Source organism: Helianthus annuus, chromosome 13, assembly GCF_002127325.2.
Source record: "Helianthus annuus cultivar XRQ/B chromosome 13, HanXRQr2.0-SUNRISE, whole genome shotgun sequence".
NCBI classification, from domain to species: Eukaryota; Viridiplantae; Streptophyta; class Magnoliopsida; order Asterales; family Asteraceae; genus Helianthus; species Helianthus annuus.
Window position 1 is genome coordinate 130,493,242 of NC_035445.2, and position 6,394 is coordinate 130,499,635.

The 6,394-nt window shown below is 30.6% G+C and overlaps 1 long non-coding RNA gene across 3 annotated transcripts; it reads left to right on the forward strand.

Moving 5' to 3' along the window:
- The first annotated feature begins 362 nt into the window (after positions 1–362).
- On the forward strand, positions 363–3,115 carry LOC110903264. Of its 3 annotated transcripts, none has more exons than XR_002571796.2 (6): positions 363–725; positions 1,616–1,689; positions 1,813–1,877; positions 2,026–2,112; positions 2,237–2,356; positions 2,810–3,115. It is a non-coding gene; the product is annotated as an uncharacterized LOC110903264 (long non-coding RNA). The 3 variants fall into 3 exon arrangements; XR_002571799.2 differs by having other exon boundaries at positions 1,616–1,674; XR_004877705.1 differs by having other exon boundaries at positions 1,616–1,674; positions 2,246–2,356.
- Positions 3,116–6,394: the final 3,279 nt, after the last annotated feature.

The following is a 6,394-nucleotide window of genomic DNA, read 5'->3' on the forward strand; positions in this document are numbered from 1 at the left end:
TTATTATTATTATTATTATTATTATTATTATTATTATTGTACATAATTCATTTTGCTTCAATTATTAAAATGATTTTTTAAATAAATAAGTAAAAAGACCAATTTACGCTTCATTTAACTGTTAAAATTAACAGGGTTAGGCTTAAAGGACATAACATGCAAGATTTTGAAACAATAAGTACAAAACTCGTCAATTTTAAACATAAAGGACAACGCCTGCAAATGGATATAAAGATAAAGGACAAAACTTGCAATTCACTCAAGTTATCACTTGTTATGGCAAAAAAAAAAAAAAAAAAAAAAAAAAACCGTGAAGATAAGTAGTCTATTATCACACTTTAATTACTTTATGTGACAATACAGTTAACCCTAATATACACCCAAATTTTCAATTCCCTCATCCCTCTGCTCCATGCCTCATCTGCAACCACATAGGTTTACGGAGGAAGAAGATGTAGAAGTTCTATCAACTCCGATACCAGCGACTCCGGCGCAGAATAGTGCTAATTCTGAAACCCTTGGTTTATGTTGGAAGATGATGTAGAAGTTCTATCAATCTCCAATACTAGCGACTTCGACGATGATTTCACGTGCGAAGAATATGAAGACGGAGATGATAGCTTTTGGAGATCTGACAGTGATGAGTACTGCAACGAAAACGACATCGCACGACCTTCTAGCTGTTGTGTGTGAGCAAAACTCGCAGAACGTAATGCTCTTTTGAGGTACAATGTTGCTCTATAGTTTAAGGGGATACAATTAGTTATTTATTTTAGCAATTGTGGTTACATAATTTCGATGCAATTTGATAGAATTGACAGGAATTTGTGTGTATTTTAGCTGAAAATTGACCAGAATATTTTATTTTAGTTATATGTGTCATGTTTATTGCCTGGTATTGATCATAATTTGCTTTTGGAAGAGGCTAGGATTATCATAAAAACCATTAGGCATGTAAATGGACCAAATGAAAACAAAAAGGGCATGTGTGTTTGTTGATTTAACTTTTGACAGAACACAAACACGAAAGCAAACCTCCTTGTTGTGAAAAGGCAGTCGCTACTTCCGCGAGCTCTTTCTGTTAGTGAAAGAGAAACTGTTCTCAAGACGTCTTTAAAACATCCTTGTACTAATGGCTATTCTAACAAAAATGAACAACTGGTTCGCAGCTTGTGTACTCATAAACGTTTTGTTCCTTGGGGATTGAACATGCCAGCTTTGATTCCCATAACAAAGAGGATTACTATTATACATTTATACTTTATAAATTTCAGTTGTGCATAACACTAGAATATGATTGGTTCCCGTACAATAAGAATTTAACCAAAAAGTCGACAAGCAAGTAACTTTATCATCGTTAAGAACAACTTATTTCAGCATGGGTCAAAACTGGGTACCACGCCCGACATTCTTTAGAAGTTAGAACAATTAAAGACACGAGAATTTTGCAATTATCATAAAAGATTATGGAAATGGCATTGTTGCAATTGTTATAGGAGCAATGGCATACATCATGTTATACCATCCCTTCCACCATTTGCAGATGGTTGGTTTTTTTAGTTTTTATCAGCTTAAATGAACTAATTGTTTACTTTGAAATGAAATTTCTGAGCAGGATATGCAAGCTTTAATCAACAAAATAAACAAATCAATAGTCGCTCCACTTCCAACCAGGTATTCTTGTGCATTGTGAGTGTTTTATTTTTCTTGAGCTTTTAGACCATGGGATATGTTTTGACTTAAATTCATTAACTTGCACAAATGACATGTGGGAAATTAATTTAAAGCCTTTTTGGTGATTAAATGCTGCAGGTTGCCGCTAACTTGATCCATTCTTGCTCATGATGAGCTGATGCATGGTTGGTTATGTCTTAACGGTAACTAAAAAAGTTTCTATTTTTCTTTCAAGAAATTAAAAAAAAAAAGACTTGAATCGTGAAATTTCACATTTTCCATATTAACTCTTCTTAATTTTCATGACCTGATTCATGGCTGGTTACGCCACATTGCTTGCGAAATCAAAAGTGAAAGTGAAGATCAAGCATAAGATAGAATCTGAAATGAAGTTGAAAGCTTTGATGTGAATTTAAGCAAGACGCCTTGTAGTTCTAGGTATCCATGTATTTTGACAACTTGCATGCTTTGAAATTTTTTTATTTTGAGATAATTTAAATCTAATATATTCAGACCTATATTAGTCTATCAATAAAATGTAGCTTGATTTATTTTCTACTAGTGAATGCAGGCGCACTTTGAGCTGCTGAAGTTTAAAAGCCATTGAGTGGATAATGTCGTATCTTGATGGTCACTATGTTGTTGGACTGAATCAAACCACAACAGCACGGTTCCAACAAAGGTAACCAGGCTTAATCCATCCTCTTTATTAGTTGTCAATGAGACATCGAATCAGACAAACCCCAAAGGTGCAGTTGTAGATGCTACTTATAACTATAATGCTTCATCTTTATTAACAAACTCTAGTACAAATGATGAAAACAAAGGAGATGCACCAGACACATCTTTTTGTAACAATGTTGGTTAATTTTTCATGTTAATCTTTATCTTCTTTTTTAATAAGAAAGAGAAAATAAAAACTTGTTTTAGTTGTGGATTTGATTTGGTTAGATAGCATACTAACAGAACCTGTTTCGACTAAAGTCCAGGCTTCCTAAAAACCACCTAAAAACAATCTAGAAATGAGCTAATAAAATATTTCACATGCTATCCTTGATTAGGTACTTGACTCACGTCTTATCCTTAACCGAAACCTATCATTAGATCGAAAACTAAAACAAATCAGTTGTTGCAGGATATTCGTCCAAAGGCGAACAAGTTGCCGGTAGGACCACGCGTGGTGAGAAATCTGGATTTTCCAAGATGCACTTACGATGAAAATTTACCAATCACAAAGAACTTTAACGCAATAGGAAGTTGATAAAAAAGTGTTGAAGGCATGCCATGCTCTATTATTTGATCATAGTTTTTGCAGCACTTTCAAGTCAAAAAGCAGTGAGTTCATAGACATGAAGAAAACAATCTATAAATAGTTTTAGTTTATGTGTGTTGTCATTTCTCTTTTCAACTTTTGTAGATAGATTTATCATATGTTTGTTATTAGTCTTAAGTTGAAAACTTATGTATGAATTTTGGTTTATTATTGTTAATATCATTTGGTTTTAGGTTTTTCTCATGTTTACAACTGTTTTTATTTAACAAAAATGGTTAATTACACGAAAATGGCCACATAGAACCACAATACATGTGTAACCAAAGCTTAAACAATAGTCACACTTCAAATTACTAATGGTCATGTGGCTATATATAACCATTAGTCACACCATCGTCATTTTGTTTTTTGTTTGTGTGATGCAATGATACCAAACGTCACGGGAAAATAATATTACGTGTGGCTAAAGATTAGACAACAGCCACACTTAAAATTACAAAACTTCATGTGGCTTTACATAGTCATTAGTCACACCATTATCATTTTGTTTATTTTGGTATGACGAAATATTAGCAAACGTCATAGGTAAAAAAATACTGTGTGACCAAAGGTTACACAATAGCCACACATAAAAAAAAATTCATGTGGCTTTACATATCTTTTAGCCACGCCATCCTTATTTTGTTTTTTTATATGACGGAATATTAGCATATGTAATAGACAAAATGAATATGTGTGACCAAATGTTAGATGGTAGCCACACTTAAATTATAAAGTTTCATGTCGCTTTACATAATCATTAGCGTTACATTATTTTTCTATGTGATGGAATGATAGCAAACGCCATGAGAAAAGTAAATTATATGTGACCAAAGGGTAGCCATTAGCCACACTTAAAAACACAACTTTATGTGGCTTTACATAAATATTAGCCACACTATCGTCACTTTTTTTTCTTGTGTGACGGAATGATAACTAGCGTCATGTGAAAAAAAAAAAAGAATGTGTGACCAAAGGTTAAACAATAGCCACATTTAAAATTACAAAACTTTATATGTAACTAAAGGTTAGACAATAGTCACATTTAAAATTACAAAGTTGTTTTGTGTGTCTAGAAATAGTTTTTAGCCACACTTACAGTAAACTCATTTGACTAAATAATAAAATAGCCACACTTACAGTAACTTCATGTGGCCGTTGCTACCATTTAGTCACACTTAATGGACGGAATGCTTGATTACAACAACTTTTTTTGCCACATTTTTTTAATTGATGTGGCTAAATCAAACTTTTAAGTGACTATATAATAGAAACGGACACACTTACAATAAATTCATGTGGTTGTTGCTACTCTATAGCCACACTTATTGTACAAAATGTCTAATTGCAGCAAGATATTTGGTACCCTATAGCCATACTTTTAGGTTGCTACGGCCACTAAACGTGAATGTGGCTGTATGATACCTACGATGACTTGACCTTTGGTCACACTTGAGCTGGAAAAAAAAAAGTGTGGCGAAAGGCGTATGGTCACACATTTTTTGTGTGGCCGTAAGCCTTTTTTGACGTAGTGTTACTAAATGACTAAAATGCTCTTTAATAACTAGAGAGTCTATTTTTTAGTTAATTATATTTGACTAAAATAATTTACAGTAATGTTTTCTGTTTTATTTATGTTTTTTTTATAAAATTATATGGATTTAAAGTTCATTATTTATAAAATTATATTTTTATGTAAATAAAATGATTATTTGCTTCATTGTTATTGTTAACATTCTCTTTATTAGTTTTAATTGATTCATAAATCTTTTACTAATGAAGAGTTATTGTCTTAGTTTTAACACCTGATACTTACCTTTTTCTAAAACTACAACGTATACAAAGTACAATTAAAAAAAAAAACTATGATGCAACATCAGCTAATTTAATAAAAAATCACAAAAACAACTTACTACTGGCCGAACAAGTAATTTGTTGCTAGAAGCGGTAATCTGACATGTTTTTGTTGCTACTTTTTTTGAAAAAGTTGTAACAATAGATTTATTTTTCAGTAACTTTGACTTGTTTTTTAAGTCGTATTTGATATTGATTGCCAAGTTATATACCAGATGGAAAGACTTTCAAGAAGCCCGTCGTCCATATGAGAAGGAGCGTTTGGATGTAGTGTTAAAACTCGTGAGAGAATACAGTTATAAATAATAATCATTTTATAAATAATAAACTTCAAATCTATATAATTTTATAAAAAATATAAATAAAACAGAAAATATTACTTTAAATTATTTTAGTCAAATATAGTTAACTAAAAAATAGACTCTCTAGTTATTAAACGGCATTTTTTGCCAATATGGTATAAACCAGTTGGTCTGGTCAGGGGTTTTTCCACTAAGTGTTTTCCTCCTGTGGAGGTCTCAGGTTCGATTCCTAATAAGTGCAAAATTATGTAAATATGAGAGAACACCTCTAGGAGGGATTCGAACTTGGGGTGAAGGGTTTAAACAGCATATGCTGGCCCTTTGTAGTAAGCTGGAAATCCAGTTGATCTACCGTTAAAATAAAATTAAACCGCATTTTAGTAAGACTTAACATAAAAAGTTAGCAAGGTTTGGCCTTAATACTCAACATTGTCACAAGATTTGGTCTTAGTACTCAACATTGTGTAATATGATATAATAAAATATAATTTATATACTATATATGATGAGAAATAATATAATACAACAATATAGTATCTATACTACTAATAAATAAGGTTTTTTTATGTGTCATGCAACATGCCTGTTCTATATGATTGAGAAATTAGAGGGAAATCTTTGGTATTCACGTATTGTAAAAAGAAAATTAAGCCTAAATATCGGATCTTATTTCTTATATATATCACCCAACTATTTTTGCAAGCAATTCTCATTTTTTTTCCAAACCTACTGAAACTCGATATATAAATATGGTTAACTTTGGTTAAAAAATATTTATACTAAAAAAAGGGACATTATCTTAGTTTTTCAGTTTCAAATATTTTTTTTTTGACAAAAAGTTTGAAATAATTATTTTACTGATTCTTTGGATTTATTTAAGTTTCAAGTTTCAAAAAAAAAGTTTTTCTTCATTTGTTATATTATTAGCTTCCGAAAGTGTTTTTGGTTAGAAATATGATAGATTAAATTTTTATAACTAATTGATCAGTATAAATATTTAATTGGTATTAAAAATACAATCCAAGTTGACATAAATTTAAAAAAAAATAGTCATTACAACTAGATATAATTTTATTTTAATAAATGATTACCCAATAAAATTATTGTAAAAATTATTGATGATTAAATTTTTGTTAAACTATATTTTATTTTCTATACCTAATAAAAAAGTAATTCAAATATTTTCATGTATTACAGATCTCAAACAACCACTTTTGCAATCAATTCTCCTTTTTTAAAATATACTGAAATT